Source organism: Dipodomys spectabilis, unplaced genomic scaffold (genome assembly GCF_019054845.1).
Source record: "Dipodomys spectabilis isolate Male_0828 unplaced genomic scaffold, ASM1905484v1 ptg000017l, whole genome shotgun sequence".
NCBI classification, from domain to species: domain Eukaryota; kingdom Metazoa; phylum Chordata; class Mammalia; order Rodentia; family Heteromyidae; genus Dipodomys; species Dipodomys spectabilis.
Window position 1 is genome coordinate 15,983,458 of NW_024870694.1, and position 17,996 is coordinate 16,001,453.

The 17,996-nt window shown below is 36.2% G+C and overlaps 1 protein-coding gene across 3 annotated transcripts in view; it reads right to left on the reverse strand.

The window, feature by feature from the left end:
• Window positions 1-17,996, reverse strand: part of Tp63 (tumor protein p63) — a 211,521-nt gene that overhangs the window by 160,871 nt on the left and 32,654 nt on the right. The gene's annotated exons all lie outside the window — the stretch shown is intronic.

A 17,996-nucleotide genomic window follows, 5' to 3' on the forward strand; every position in this document is an offset into this window, starting at 1 on the left:
GTTTAAGGTTGACTGTAATGGAAAAAGCAAAGGAAGAAGACAAAGAATTTGTTAAAGGGCTATAAGTAAAATATTTACGTTTGTTAAACTTTTGTGAAGCACAGTTATGACGAAATTAAAAGTTTAAAAGCAGAAAAAACCATCATAATAACTGGTTATAAGCAAATTTCAAAGCATCCTAAAAGAATGAAGTAATAATTCATTTAATCTTTTATCTCCTATACTTTTAATAAAGCTAAGTATCAACTACTGAAAATAAAATCAACATTTCAGTTGATATAAGTTTAAAGGATTCATAAGATAAATAGCATATACCATAATACCTATTAATAATAAGTAAATATTATTACAGTAAGTTAATAGATTAAAAGCAAAAGTATATTTGAAAGAGCTACATAACTACAACCATATATATTAGATACATAGATGGATATAGATATATTACTACATGGGGAAGCAATGAAACATACAACATTAAATACTATTCCTGGTGTGTAAGAAGATTACTTTCTGTAGGTATTGTAAAAAAAAATTCGGCACATTGGAGTTTCATAAACATAAAGCTTCTCAGCTCTGCTCTTATACTAGTGTCTTAGCTGTGGAATAATCTGTAAGTATAAAAAAGTGTATAAAGAGTAAATACATTTAAGATGACAGGGAGAGATGGAGAAATCAGCCCTAAAATTTAATGCATACCCTACAAAATTAAGAAAATTGAGGGAAAGTGTAGAATTGGGAGGGATGAGGGAAAACGTTGAAGGGGGGGACATTGATCAGGATGCATTGTATTCATAAACTGTTTTGTTGAATGACAACTCCTTTGTATAGCTATCAAAGACTAATAATAATAAGAACAATAATAATAATACAAAAAGAATTCAGGCACAGTTTCTCACACCTGTACTTATAACATTTCAAAAGGCTGAGATCCAGAGAATGGTGGTTCAAGGACAGCTTAGGTAGAAAAGTCTGTAAGAGTCCATTTCCAAAGTAACCAATAAAATGAAGAGCTGGAAGTGTTGTTCAAGTGGTAGAGCACCAGCCAAGCAAACAACCCTGGACAGAGTAGAGCGCTGAATACAAACCACAGTCCTACCCCTCTCCTCATCAAAAAATTGTAGTCTTCTGCACATAATGTGATTTTCTAGTATTTTAGGCTATGCTCGTTATAGAGACTAGTAAAAGAATAGTTAAGGAAAGAATCAGTCAGTCCTTGAGGGCCAGTAGGTTTGGGATGCTTAGGGCTTAGTGAGTGCTCTTTCTGTAACCAGCTTTACTATGATTGGTTTTATGGTTCTACTCATGGATAAAGTACCATTAGCCTTTTTGGCAAGTCATATTGCCATAAGGATGTACTGTTTGGATTTTTTCCCAGAAATTAGATTCATTCAGGGCACGAAGGCAATTTCACTAACCAAACAGTATGCTGTTGCATGCCATCAGAATTTAGACTTTGGAATAAAACACACAAATGAGAGAACTGAAATTCAATCTCTAGTTAACAAACCAAAGAGGAAACAAAAAGATAGCTTGTGGTTTCTCTCATACTTTTGTTCAAATAAAAAAACAACAGGTTGGGTTCCTTAAGTGAAAATATTTCTTATGACAACTACAACTGGCAGAAAAGAAGTGTTTGCTACAACTGACTCCAAATTTGAAGTTAAAAGATAGTGCATAGAGTTGTTTGGATTCCATGTTAGTAAACACTTCTTAAGCTCTAGATATTGTCAACACTGTTGTAAGACTGTTTTTCAGTCTGCTGATCCAGATCAGGAAAGCAACTTAGCAGCATAAGAAAATAAAAGAGTAAATATAAGAAAGAAGAAAAGAAACAATAGATGACTCTGAAATACAATACATTTACATAGAACAACTTGGAACATACCAGATTGCAAGCAGTATGAGTATTATTTTATGTAATTCTGAAGCTTAATTATAGATATGGACAGTTGTGTGCTTTTGTGCATACACTCATACTGTGTGTATACAGGACACATATGCCACATAAATAGCATCTCTATTATGACTAGTGGTAAAAATCTTGGAAAACCGCGCTTAAGAATAGTTAAACCAGGTACCAATGGCTTGTGTCTATAAACCTAGCTACTCCAGAAGCTAAGATCTTAGGCTCTTGGTTCAAATCCAGTCTGGACAAACAAATGCAAGAGATGCTTATCCCCAAATAACCAGCAAAAAGCTGAAATTGGATGTGTGGCTCAATTGTCAGCATTAGCTGTGAATTAAAAAAAAAAAGCAAGCAAAAGGACTAGGCCCTGAGATCCAGCCCCAGTACCAAGACACACACGTGCACACACACTGGTTAATATCCATTTTTAACTGGCAGTAGTATACATGGGAAATGTTTGTAGTATAATAAATATAGGCCTTGAATTTAGCTTGCTGATTTATCATCTCGTATACTAATAGTCATAGTATTTGTGGTATTAATATTTATAATTGTATTATAATATAATATATTAAAACCAATATAATATAATATAATATAATATATTAAAACCAATCATTTCCTACTCAAGTGTCACTGGTTCATGCCTATAATCCTAGCTACTCAGGAGCTTGAGATCTGAAAATCAAAGTTCAAAACCAGCCCAGGAAAGAAAACTCCATAAGAATCTCATCTCCAATAAATCACACAAAAAAAATCCAGAAGTAGAGCTTCGGCTCAAGGGCTAGAGCACTAACCTTGAGAAAAAGTTCAAAGGCAATGTACAGCACCAGGACTGTACACACACACACGCACACACACACACATACACACACACACACACACACACACACACACACACACACACCAAAAAGAAACTAATAATTTCCTAAAACAATTATCTAAATTTTAAATTGATGGCATTCTGCTTACAAAGATTCTATTATAAAATATGTAAGAGAACAAAAAAGTCATATGCCAAGCTATAAATATATCTTTACCCTCTGACATGGGATTATCTCTAGAAGTCAATTTTTAAAATAACAGAATATACATGTATACAAAGATAACCATAGATTCATTGACAATAACAAAATTGCATAATACCTAAATGGAACATAAAATATTATTTTAATAGGGGTTGGGAAGGTGGCTCAGTGGTAGAGTGCTTGCCTTGCATGCCTGAGGCCCTGGGTTCGATTACTCAGCACCACATAAGCAAAAAGAAAAAAGCCAGAAGTGGCGCTGTGGCTCAAGGGGTAGAGTGCTAGCCTTGAGCTGAAGAGCTGAGGGACAGCACCCAAGCCCAGAGTTCAGGCCCCACGACTGGACCCCAAAAAAATATTATTTTAATATACTTTAGAAAAATAATATACTACTATATACAATCATTAAAATGATCACCATGGCAAATTCAGAAAATGCATTTAAGATATATTTAAGTAATATAATTTGATCTATGGCATGATTACAGATATGCAAATATTATGCAAGCATCCAGCTAGACTTTCAAAGGGAATCAGAAAAATAGAAATGTTTAATTTGCTGGAATCATAAAGTAGTAGATGTTTTTATGTAATACCCTGCTCTTAGATATATTATCCTAAAGCCATATTCTTAAACCTTATTGTATGTTTTGAAATGCAATCAGTGTTGACAACCATTACATACTTAATCTGCAAATCCTGCTAAAATTTCAGGAAAATGAGCTAACAAGAGAATGATTTCAAGGAATCATAGAAAAATAAAGTGAAAAGGAATCATAGAAAAATAAAGTGAAAACAATTGTATGATATGGAGTTCTTGCATGTAGAAGACCTTGTGCAATATACTGAGATCACCTGACTAGATTCAGAGGCCTATTTGGGCTCACCATTAAAATAGCAGAAGTCTTGAGTCATAGCATTAAACAACATACAAGCCCTCTGTTACTCTCTTATCAATCAGAGCTTTGTTGAAATATTGACCATTTCTTTGGTCTTAGAGAGTTTTACCTTTCCCCTGGCTGATACGTGGAGTCTAGCTAATTCTAGGTTTGATTTATCAGTACTGGATGGAGGACTGGTATTCCAGCATCAGATATATGTGTGAACATCACAAGATTCTGAAGGTCCACAGGCATACAACTGGCACATTCTCCAGTGCTAAGACACACACACACACACACACACACACACACACACACACACACACACACACACACACACACACACACACACAGAGAATTAAGGACGAAGGTCACAATGGCATGCTGTTTTCTCTAATTGTTAGCTAAAATAATTTTGCCATATCTGTTACATATCTGGGAGGTGAAATGTTACAATATGTTATAAGAACACTCTCCATTCTTAAAATGCACAGTTCAGAGCAAAGCAGGAAAAGCCCAAAGCCCAGGTCTTGGTAAATGGTATTGCATGTGCAATACCTGTCATATTTGGCCTCCCTTCGATAGTCTAAGGCCTTGACTGAGCCAGCTACACTTAAAGAATGGCTAGCAGTATGCATTCATAGTAGATTGGTATTTTCTTATTCATACGAGCAATTTAAAGTAGCAAATAATTTCCTTTCAAGCCTAAACTAGTAGCTATTTCTGCCTTTGGAAGTGGAAAATAATTCTTACATACACCTGGCTAATCCAATAAGCCCTCAAGAGAATTTTCTCCAAGCATCATGAAAGCAACAGATTCATTTTCAGTTTTCCAAATATAAAATTATATTTTATTTTTAAAAAATACTTTAAAAACCTTACATGTAGCCAAACACAAGTGGCTCACATCTGTAATCCTAGATACACAGGAGGCTGAAATCAGAGGATCCTGGTTTGAAGCAAGTCTAGAAAGAAAAATCTATGAGACTCTTATCTCCAATTAAGCAGGGCAGAAAGCCAGAAGTGAAAGTGTGGCTCAATTGGTAAAGCCAAACAAGAGTGGGAGGACCTGAATTCAAGTTCCCAGAGCAACAGAAACAAACAAAACACATGTTCTTCTGTTTACCAGAGGTTTTCTGCATTAGCATGGAAACAGGAAGTATGCCCTCTCTAAGAAAGATGGATCTGAGTTTACGTGGAACTCTAGATCCATAGTAGCATGTGGTAGGTTTCTCCAAACACAATCCAATAAGGAAAATCATGAAAATTCAAATAAAAAAAAAATCCACCATTGTATGTGACATAGAAGCTAATCCCATAGGAATCTTTTAAATGCAGTTGTATGTTCCAATGTTTCCAGTCATTTCACAGAACTACCCTAGGCACTCAAGTGACTGATTTTTAAGTTCTTATGGGAAAGTAGGGAGAATGAGCATGTTTGAGAATCAATACATTTGTGAAACTTTCTACATGCATGTAAAAATTGCATGCATGCAAAGAGTTAGATAAATGCAAAATAAATTACCAGTGCACAAGAAGCACCCTAGCTTCATCAGAGCAGGCTATAGAGTTTGGGTCAGAATATCTACAGTTTTCACAGTATCTCTACCCATTTCCCATGTGGAGCCCAAGAGTGAAAATACCCCCTGGTTCAGAGATTGCAGGAAATTCTCAGAGATAATCTTATCCAATGCCTCTTCATCTATGTTTCTTTTCTTTTTTATGCCATCACAAACAGTGGGACCGGGTTCATTTGAGTTGTTTACGGTCCTTAGTAAAATGCCATTAGAAGCAAAAGTGCAGAAGTAAGGGAAAAGGAAGACAGCAAGCATGGAAGACTGAGGCCCAGAAAGTGGCATTTTCTCATTCAAGGATGTAGCTTTAGAAATTACAGCATGTCCTTGGCTTCTTGATTTCTCCATCCTGCTCCCACAGTATGAAGATGTCTCTGTTTTTGCAGGAAGTGCACTAATCCAAGAGCAGCAGCAATGAAGCAGCTGTGCTTGTGGCCCTGACATCCTATTATGCATAAATATTTTTCAGTATGGGATAATGTATGGAATACTTTGGTTTGCAGCAACATATTGATTAGTTGATGGTATGCATCTTACACACAACTAGAACTGAAGTCCTTAACAACTCTCAAGAGAGATGATTTTATGTCTGTTTCCATTCTGTTTCCATTCAGTTTCATTTTTTTGACTTCTTTAAATTACTAAAAACTAGTGTTTATTTAGTAATTTTGTGTGTGTGTGTGCTCAAAGGGTTTAACACTCCCTAAGCACACCCTTGTCTACCACTGAGGAATGTCCCAGCCCTAAATTCTTTAAAGACTAAAATATAACTGAGAAGTTAAAATAACAAGGTTTTCTTTTTGTTCTTCTTAGCTCACGCTTACAATTTACTGGAAGCTAAACCATGCCATATCTCATTTTACCATAACGTTAATCCTATGAAGTAGTTTCTCTTACTAAACCTATTTAACCAGGAAGGAATTAAGACTCAGGTTGGGTACCTTTCCTGAAGGACTCTTCTAGTAAGAGAAACAGAGACCATAACTTGTTTTTTAAAGGTAATGTTTGAATTTACAGACTTGCACTTGCCAGATAGGTACTCTACCACTTGAGCCATGCCCCACTGGTGTTATTTATTTACTTTTTCACATAAACTCTTGATAAGTAGATCAGGTTGACCTTAATTAAACCCATGATCTTCCTGCCTCAATTTTCCAAGTGTTAGGGTTACAGGCATACACCACCAAGCCTGGCTCAAAATTCCAAATTCGAAAACTCCAAATACTGAAGAGCTTTTGAGATTGCTAAGACATTGAAAAACCGACATAATCAATCATTTAATTTTTTGTTCATTGTTGGGGATAAAACACAGGGCCTTAAACATGCCTAGTAAATGCTCTATCAGTGAGCTACATCACTAGCCCATTAAATAAAGAATAATTATGATATTTATAAAATTTATGGTATATCTATAAAATTTGTATACTTGGGCTAGAGGTATAGTTCCTGTAATAGTGCACTTGTTAGAATGTGCAAGGCCCTGGATTTAACACCTAGTATACAAAAAAAAAGAGTTACAATGATCTGGATAATAATTTAGAAAAATCACACATCTGGGGAACATAATTTTAAAATCAAAATATTTTACAAATATTTAGAGACAATATTTCTGTGACATTTATATTTTCCTCTCAAAACGTGAAATAAATGATAAACCACACCTAGGAAACTTTCTAGTTAGTTGGCCACATGTGTTAATTTACAAAACTTTCTAGGGCAAGGGATTTTCATTTTATTATTCATTTTAACTCATCGAAATTTTCATGTTAGCTTTTCCTAGTGGCCCACAGTTGCTTAGAGTCACTAAACTCTAAGAAAAAAAAGATCTGGTGAAGTACACAAAGTTATATACAAGACATTGATGGCTACTCCTTCAGCTAAGGAATCTTTATTGAAGGTCTGTTCTAAGCAGAATGTGCTGTTAAGTGTTGAGGAAGTTGAGCTTAGGACAAGAATTTTGAGAACAGACTTTAAAGCTTATGGTCAAGTACACAAATGTGCTGATACTAAGAACTCAAGCAAGTAAATTCAGGGGGAAAAATAGAAGCTAGAATGAAAGCTTGTGTTAGGGACTCCAAGCCACATATCTTGATATATGTCTCTGAGATGGTGACATTTAAAGTGAGAGCCAAACAATAGGTAGATGTTATCTATATATTTGGCTGTCTAGAAAGCTGCAGAAACTATTTTGTAAGTTATCTGGTGGCTTCCTGAGGGAAGTAATGGGAATCAGCATTTGAAAAGGTAATTCAAGATTATCCTGTTGAATGTCAAAGAACATTCTGGAAAGAAAAAAAAAATACCTGAAGCGAGATGACCTCACTGATTACTCTTTTTAAGTCAAAGTAAGATGGGAATTCCCACATAGGCACCCATATGTACTTTATACACACATACTTGTGCACTGGCCAAAGGGCATTTCTACATTTCTACCTTAATATTTATCCAAGTATTGACCACATATATATAAAATGGATTTTGTACAAAATGATCTGTCACCATTATGTGTGTCCCACAGAACTTGATTGAAGTAAGCAAAATCTGGCTGGTAAGTAGAAAGAGGATGTATCTATAGGTTGGCTACCCAAATAAAAACCCAAGATAATGCTCTCTGAGAAAGGCAAGAGTAAAATGCCTGTAATTGACACAAAATATAAGCAATTACTCTCACTTCTTAGCCAGCAGAAGGATTTTCGTTACCAGTCTTTGTGCTCTCTCACACTGGTTCTTACTCTTTTGTCAGAAAGCAGGATGAGGTTGCATAAGGTAGGATGGATTGTAGTGCTTGGTAATGGTATTGGGGCCTCAATTCTCTCAACAGTTCTTGGTGTGACTCTAGATGAGTCATGGCCACTTACTGAGCTTCTGTTTCTTTCTCTTTAGAGGAAAAGATAAATCAGCAGAGACCTAGATTCCCTTATGTGACACGCATGACACACAAACGTAGTAATGGAATGTTCATATACTTTCTGGCTCTTCTCAGTGTTAGGATTTAAGGCTCTAGATATTGAAAATCACTTTCATTTTAAACCCTAACCCCTCCCCCTTCCATCTATCTCTTCTTTTCACTCTATAATATACAAATGGTGCTCAAACTGGCAATCTGTTGCCTTTTCATTTTACTTGTCATTTAACTAGTCTTGGATTGGGCCCCTGGAAAAGTAGAATCCTTCAGAGGGGTTTATGAACACAGAGTGGACTTTGGAGATAACCTGGTCCTCATTCTGACTGCAGCACTTACCAGATAGCTGGGAGAAAGTTACTTAACTCCCCCAAACCTAGTATTTATTTCCATCTGCAAAGCAGAAATGCTAACAGTGCACTTTGTAGATCTCCAGAGGAATCAATGTGATAATGAATAAATGGCAGAACACAGGGCCTTGCACACGGAGCTGGAGTCAGTGGATAACACCACTGCTAATGATGACATTTATTCCTTTCCTACTATTCATCGAGCATGCAACATTTCTGTTGATAGCAGGAATTCTTGCCACTTTATAGTCAAGGTAAAAGAACACTGGAAAGACATTATTGAGTTTACTAAGATCAGTTTTTCAAATGACAGCTAAGACTCAAATTTAAGTCTGTGCTTCTAGTATACCCAATTACAATTCATTACTTTGATGGGGAAAAAAAAAGAAAAAACAAAAACAATGCACCCGTAATGGTAACCCACACTTCTCAACCATGTCTTTCCTGTGGCATCAGCCTTGTTCACCATGCCCTTGGCAGGGCTCAGGCTAGTTGCCTTGGGACCTGTGCAGGAGTGAAAGCTTTATGGAATGCACAGTCAGAGTCCTACTTAGCTTCTGAATGAGTAAAGAATTTCAGGCCTTAGGGAAGAAGTGACTTACCAATCAAACTTGCCCCTCTACAAGTCAAGAAACAATGGAAAGATAATCTATGATAGAAAGGTAAAGCCTCCCCAAAGCTCTAAAGGGAGCTTTAGAGCCCCCTGGAGGCTTTCAAATCTGAATCATTTGGGCTTAAAAGGAAGTTGGTTTCAAATGAACCTTTGGAAAGTTTAGATTCATTCAATAAATAGTTGCTACAGTTTCTGTCTGATGTTTCACATTCAGTTAAAACCTTTAATTCTCAAGAAAGCTACTAAAATAACAGGAGTCCATTGGAAGGTTAGTTCTAACCTCCAGAACCAAAGAAACCCAAAGGCCCATAGCAGGTCCAATAATCAAGGGCAAACCCTCTAGAGACTCTCTAGTGCTGTTTGAGGGGTGTTTTGGTGGATTCAAGGTTGTGAAGGAAGTGTACTTGCCCTCGGATGAATGTGCTTGCCCTCAGAAATTTCAAATGTGTAGAGAAGTTGCCCTTACTTAAATTATCAAGGTTAAACTGTGCACGCCATGTTTATCTACCATGGGGAAAGAAGAGGAAACAGGAAAAAAGAAAACTAGAACATCAAAGAAAAGGTATTTCAGGTTTGAGGTTATATTCCGTTGACAGGGCTAAACATCATCTGTGTGCCAGGTGCAATCACTCTTGTTTTACAATGTAGTATAGACACAGACGTAACCCATTCAAGTGTATTGAACTTGCAAATAGGGGAAAGGGGCTGAGCTCCACATGGAGAAGTTCAAGTCCAGGCTTCTATGCACCAGAACTTATAGAACAAATCTATAAGTTTGTGAGCCTTTTGTTTTTCTTTTTTTTGAAGAAGTCAGTACTAGCCCAAGAGTTTCTGTTTTACATTCCTCCCACATTTATTCTGTTTAAAAATTATGTATAAATATAAAATATTACATATATGTAATATATAATATATGCAATATATCACATATTATACAACATAGAATGTATTGTATCTTATATATTACATATTATTTAGAATATATACTATATATTAGGTATAATATTTATAATGTATATCTATGTAATTTATATTAATTAATTTATATATATATATGTATATATCTCCTCTCGTTGCTTCATATCAGTTCTCATAAACCCTTGTCTGTAATGTCCTGAAAGATGGTTGAATTTTTCCCTCATATCTTCTGCAATGGGTATGTGCTTCATTAAATTTTGAATCCAATTTCTCTCCATTTGTTTGCATCCAGTTATTATATATATATATGTATATATAAAAGTGAGAACCAAGCGAGCCCCAAACACTAGCCTGATTCAGTGAGGTGTGCAATAAATGCTTATTGAGCTGAAGCTCTGAGGTGGGACACCATCCTTTTATAATGTCTGAGTTCAGACTTCAGACAGGATTATATCCACCATCCTGCTAGTGTTCTTGCTCATCACCAGGCTGCCCTGCAGGAGCTGTTTAACGACTTCAATTAGAAAAATCAAAAAGATCATCTTTGCAAGCCTCTGGGAAGGCATTTAACCTCAAGTTATTGCACAACCTGCTGATCCACCTTTTATCAAGGCTCACTGTAGACACCTCAAATGTCCAACTAAGATTAAGTGGCTAAGACTTCTAAAAGATACAAGGGATTTATCCACTCAGCACTACAATCAGACAAATGTTCCTTCGTCACCAGACAACGTCAGTACTTACAACTCTTCTGTCTCCTAAACAGGATATGGCCAAACCTGAGATAACCTTTAATAGCTAAAATCTGATTTGAGTAAAGAACTAAAGGTTAATTAACTGTTCCACATTATAATTTAAAATGTAAAAATTAATTTCTTATTCTCCATTCATGTCAAGGGTAGAATGAATTCAAATTCTCTGTAGTAACAATGCCAGTATGCATAAGGCTGTTCCTGAAAATTTAGATTTATGGTTTTGTAAACTATAGGATGATATTATATATTTATATATGTGTGTATATAAGTGTGTATGTGTGTATAAATACATATGTGAATATGTACATACATATATATATATATGTATACATGTGTGTATATATGCATATGTGTGTGAATATGTATGCCATTTTTTACCCAAAGGTATGGAATTTATATTGACAAGTTGAAGGTTGTTCCTAATTTCCTGATGTTAACTATTTAGTCATGTTAGACTTTTTGCATTATTGCTTTGGACAAAACAATTGATAAGTGGATTATTAGTTTGTGATATTTTCATTCAAATGCAATGTTTCATAATATTTGAATGAAGTTTCTAGGTGCTTATCCAACCCCACCACAAATAAGAAGGGGATTTCTAAGCTTTTTACTTTTTTATACTGGTGATGGATCCCAGGTCCTCATGCAAAGCAAGCACATGCCCTATTGTTGAGCTACACACAGAGCTAAATGTTTAATTTGGTTTTCAATTCAAATTTCATATGCAAAAAAATAATAGAATAGTTTTTTTGGCGGACAGCATGACAAAATATAGAAGGCAGGGAATTTCACATGGAGAGCAATGCCTGAGTCCAGAGTTTAAAATCATTTATTGATTTCATGACCCAAATCAATATCAATCTGTACGTTCATTTCTCTGTATAAGCAAGATAAGTGTATTAAGAGTACATCTGAGGATTGCAATTCAAAGCCAGTCCCAGGAAAGGCAATGAGACTGTCATCTCCAATTAAATATCAAAACTTTGGAGGTGAAACTATGGCTAAAGTGGTAGAAAGCCAGGCATGACAGCATGGATAATATCCAACCCCTGGACTGGCACGTACACATACACAGAAAAGAGTAGCTTGGGACAGTGAGTGTGGACATTTTAGACAGAGATATCTACTGTTCTGCATGGAGGAAGAATTTACAAACACTATAATCAGGGACAATACTTGACACTTCCTCATGTGCCATGGTCAGCTCTTTCTAGACTTACAATACTGTCTGGAATAGCATTGTTTTTTTACATGTGAAAATACTTGATGTAAACAACTTAGAGGATGATTTGATTTTGGCTCACAGTTTCAGATATTTCAGTTCATTAAGGAAGGGAGGGTATGATGAACAGACTTAATGGTGGCCAGGACACAGAGAATATATTAGTGTGAACTGGCTTTTCCTTTTTCCTCTTTTATCACTCTGGGAGCCTCAACATATCATTTAGCCTCACATTTAGGAAGGGGCTTTCCCTCTTACTAAATGCTGTCTAGAAATACTCCCAGAGATAGACCCAGATATTCCACTAGTCTCCTACATGCTTCTCAGTCCAATCAAATTGAAAAATCAAGGTTAATTATTAATTATTATGATGTCTGTCATTTGCTTTCTTTCCAATACAATTATATATGATAGAGATTTTTCTTTTTACTATTCACCGTGACTTTCATAATATTATGCCCCTTTATCCAAAAACACATGATGCAATTATTCAAAAACTGATGTAAAAATTTATCTCGAGCAATAAACTCTTATTATCCTATCACTTAGTTTAAATAAAAATCAATACCACAAAAGAAAACAATATTAAAATAGACTTTACTAAATTAAAACTTTCTGCTTTATGAAGAAAACTTTTGTAAGAGAACCAAGACTAGCAAGCAGAAAGTATTTGCTATCTGTATACGTGGTAGAAGAACTTTTTCTAAAATATGCAAAGGACTAGAACTTAACAATAGAAAAAAATTAAATGGGAAAAAGATGAGAATAGTGTATTTACATAGGTCAGAATATGCCCATAATTTCCTTATTCTGTCATCTGAGAGCATTCAGAAGAACAATACCCTGGCAGCAATGGAAATTCCTGTAATGCTCAACTCTTGGATTCTAATAACCTTCCCCACTAAAAGAAAAACAGGGATCCTTGGTTAAATAGCTGATGGTAGGACTGAAGAAAGAAACATGTGTGATGAGTCTGGAGTATCTTAGAACACCAGAAATTAAAGAAGAACTAAGAAGCAAAAAGGAAAACTAATGATGGGAGAAAGAGGAAACAGGAGCTTAGTTTCCAGTACTAATATTGGAGTAATTTGAAGAAGATAAATAGCATTTAGTTACAACCCAAAGTCTAAAATATATACCCATGTATCGATAAATCTACCATGGTAGGGCTTTGGTGGTAAACCTTAGACTTTTAAAACTCCAAATTTAGTAAAATCTAAAAATATTTCTGAAAAGTACTTATTACTGATATCATTTCATAAGTGCTTAGTCACATTTATGCTTCTCACATCAAAATTCTGGAAGAGTTAAGATAAGTAATTCATGCACATATTGTGCACATATAAACTATTTGACTATGTAATAAGAACACATTACTATTACTGCTCAGGTCAGAAATTCTCCTGTGTGATCTTCCAGTATTTGCTCATTGAACATTTCTAGGACCTTGCAGAGTGCATGTTCAGCACTGTATACACTCATTTTTATGTGAACACACTAGACCCAGGGAGGCAAATTAGACTGCCCAAGAATTAAAGAACCTTCATTTTGGCTAGTCAAATTCCATGCTTTCAAGGCTTTCCACTTTACTGTGGCTTCATCCATTCAAATAAGCAGGAAAAAAGTCCTAATTTATGTCACAGTACTCTTTTATTTTATATTAATACAAATTCAAAATAATGGCCTTCATTTAAGTGTTATTCAATGATGCTTTCAAACTTTTTTTTTAGCATATATTATGTCCTATACTTCATGAAATAGTTTATTGGTTAATGATGAACAAAACCTTGGATTTAGTTTTTATCTTTCCCCAAACAAAAGCTAATATTTTAGGTGTTTACTATATATAATTCTTAGAGAAAAAATTACCACACTTTGTTTACCTCTCCCTTGGCTCTAATTAAAGTATTTTCTAGGCTATTCATAATTCAAAATCCAAATGATTCTGTAGAATGTGAATGTAAGGAAGATTTTTGTCATCTCTAAAGTATTAATTTTGAATCAGTTTGCTTGAATTCTAAAATATATACATATTAAAATATATACATTTAGAGAATATCTTTGTTTCCCTTTATCATGTAACATTAAAGAGTAATGAAATAAAAAATTCTGGAGTCAGAAAATGTCATCTGTATTTTCCCATTATGCCACACAGTGAGAGGATGCTGGAGATAGGATACAAATCAAAGATGGTTTTGAATTAGTAATCATGACAAAGTTATCTGAAAACAATTACTTTCTTTGGAATGATGAGTATATACCATTCTAAAGACTTTCCTGAGCTCTTTTATTTAAGAGATATCCTTGGAGACCATGCTAAGTAGATTGCAATATACTTGCTAATGACTGTTTCCAGGATGATACAGAATTTTAAGTATATCACATGCTTTTGGGGCTGATGGGTAACCTGTATTAAAATAAAAGAAAAAAGAAAAGAAAAAGAGAGAAAGAAAAGATAGGAGAAATAAAAAGAAAAATATAGAGAAAAGGAAAAAAGAAAAAGAGACAAAACAAAGAGAAAGATAAAAAGTTAAAAGACAAAAGGGAAACAATGAAGACTATATTCTAAAAGCAAAAGCCATTTTGTATGTATTAAAGCCCCCAAATAAAACAGCCTTTAAAAAGGTAACAGTAGTAAGTAGAGACAAACTTTGGTGAGTTTGCTAAGTATTCATTCACATAAGCTTTAACACCTAAGTGCTATCAAGGAAATAAAGAGTGCTAGAAATAATTATTTTAAGTAATATACAGCTGCTTTAAAAAAGGATGGCTGGCCAGGAACCAGTGGCTCACACTTGTAATCCTAGCTACTCATGAGGCTGTGATCTGAGGATTGCACTGAGATCTGAGGATCGAAGCCAGCACTTGAGACTCTTATCTCCAATAAACTACTAAGAAAAGCAGGTAGTGGCACTTTGGCTCAAGTGGTAGAGCACTACCCTTGAGCCAAAGAAGCTTTGGCAGTGCCCAGGCCCAGAGTTCAAGGCCTAGGACCAGTAGAGGGTGGGAGGAGTGGGGGTGGGGGGGTGGATTTTGGCCATAAACAACTCAAAGTATGTGAATTTTGTTGTTGTTCGTGGTGGTGGTCATGGGGCTTTAACTCGGGCCTGAGCACTGTCCTTCAGCCCTTCAGCTCAAGGCTAGTGCTCTCCCAGTTGAGCTACAGTGCCACTTTTGGTTTTCTGGTGGTTTATTGGAGAGAAGAGTTTCACGGACTTTCATGCCCCGGCTGGCTTTGAACTGTGATCCTCAGCTCTCAGCCTCTTGAATAGCTAGGATTACAGGTCTGAGCCATCAGTGCTGGGCTGTATTTGAATTTTAATAGAGAGAAAGGGTTAAGAATACTGTGTTTCAGTTCTAATTTGAGCCAGCCAAGCCTTGAGCACCTCATTTTCTATTATATCTTAAATGTATGTCTCTTGGGCAACATGAATTGATGATGTATTCAAATAGTTGTTATAGTTATATTATTCCATGCTTCTATTAGTCACCCAGTAAAAAAAATCTGGCTTGTTTATATGGTATGTAGCAATAAAAGACAAAGGACAATAATAGCAGAACAAAAGACAATAGTTCCTAGCAGGAAATTGCTTCTGTTGTCTACATAAGAGGATAGCAATATAGACTCAACACCTGGTATGCTCTCATTTTAGAGATAAGAACCATGACACCCAAACAAGGAAAGAAAGGGGTCAATTAAAGCAGTGGCTTTAAACCAGATGCAATTCTGTCCCTCTGGAAATGTGGGAATACATAGAGGCATTGTTGTTTAATGCAGCGGAGAGACCATGGGTACCATAAGCAACTAGTGCAGAGTCCAGAAATACTGATAATCATTTTACAATGCACTGGAGAGCTCTCCACAGCAAAGTTTCGCAGCCTCCAATTGCAGTTTCTAAGTTGCCATATACAGTGAATTACCTTTGCATGTGTTTGGCAATAAATGGGCAAAGTTAATATACTGAATATATTGTAAGCAATTTCAATCACTTTGAATCTTGTTTGTTATGGTGGAACAGAGACTGAAAATCATGGCAGTGATAACTCCAGATAGCTTTTAAATTACTGGGATCAAGAGTCTACTCAAAGGAAGTTAGTGATGTTGCCTGCTGGTTGCTTAGCAAGCATGAGTACTGGATTCAATCCCGAGGGTGTCCCATGCATGGGTATGCGTGCGCACACATACAATCTAGTCAGATAGATTTCTTTAGGACTTATTAAGACATTTTCCAAAATGTTGGAAGTCTGAGAAGAAAAAGTGCTGTTCCCAGGCTGCCGAGCTATCAGGTTGAAGAGCAGGAATTTAAACCTATGCCATCTCATACACAGTCCCTAAGTGTGTCTGAGACCCCCGGGGTGGCAGAGAGGAAGGTGGTGAGGTGGAAGACAGGCAGGAAGGATTCCTTATACGTTTTCTGAATGGCTTTGGGATGAAAAATCCCCAGAACATTTTCTGCTAAAAATAGGATACAATATGAGAACATTCCAAAAACGAACCTGCTTCACCACCTGTCAGCTTCCTGCCCCATAAAGTGGCTGGTATCATCAGGAATAGAACATCATGGTAACCATAACTTTCAGAAGGGAAAATCTACTGGAAAGAGTTCTCCAACAATTCAAGGCACTCTTCCTGTGTATGATTTCATGCACTTTAAAAGCTATATAATAAACCAGCTTGTGTGTGCGTGCCTATGCCAGTGCTGTTGCTTGAACTTAGGACCTTTGCACTCTTGTTTTGCTTTTTTGTTCAAGGTTGGTGCACTACCATTTGAGCCACGTCTCTGCTTCCAGCTTTGAATGGTTAATTCAATATGAGTCTCATAGATTTGTCTTTTCAGGCTGGCTTTTAAAAAAAATTAACTTTATTCATTTACTTTTTTGTTTACGTGGCACCAAGGAATTATACCGAGGTCTCATGCATGCTAGGCAAGCACTCTACCACTAAGCCACATTCCCAGCCTCAGGCTGGCTTTAAACTGCAATCTTCAGATCTTAGTCTCTTGATGAGCTAGGGGTTATAGGCAAGAGGCACCAGTAGTTGGAACTGAAGATTTTAATCCCTCAGAACTATTGGCAAGGTACTAGGCTCACATCTATAATCCTAGTTACTCAGGAGGTCAAAATCTGAGGATTGTGGTTCAAAGTCAGCCCAGGCAGGAAAGTCGCCATGAGACTCTTATCCCCAATGAACCACCAGAAAATGGAAGTGGTGCTGTGGCTCAAAGTGACTGAGCACTATCCTTGAGTGATAAAGCTTAGGAACAGCATCCATGTCTTGAGTTCAAGCCCCACAACAAACAAAAGAGAAAACAAAAGAAAAGAAGTACATATTTGCATGCAATTTCAGTATTTGTTTATATGCATATAATTTATAAAAATGCTAGAAAAATGTCAAGAATTCTCAAAACTTGCTTGAACTCTGGTTGTGGACGCTTGTCGCTATGCTGTTCAGCTCAAGATAAGCACTCTACCTCCTGGGCCACAGAGCTGTGTCCAGTTTTCTGGTGGATAATTGGAGGTAAGGGTTACACAGCCTTTCCAGCAGGGGCTGGCTTTGAACCGCAATCCTCAGATCTCAGCCTCCTGAGTAGCTAGGATTACAGGAGTGAGCCACCAATGTTCGGCTCAAAACTTTTTTTTTTTAAGATGAACTAATGTAATTTTTTAAATTGTGAAAATACTGTACAGAGGGATTACAATTACATGAGCAAGGTAATGAGTACATTTCTTATCAAGCATTGTTGCCTTCTCCTTTGTTTTTCCCCTACGATCCCTGCCCTCCCATCTCCAGGACCACATTCTCCCCACCACCCCTGCCAAAGTTTTAAATTTGTTTTTCAACATAGCATC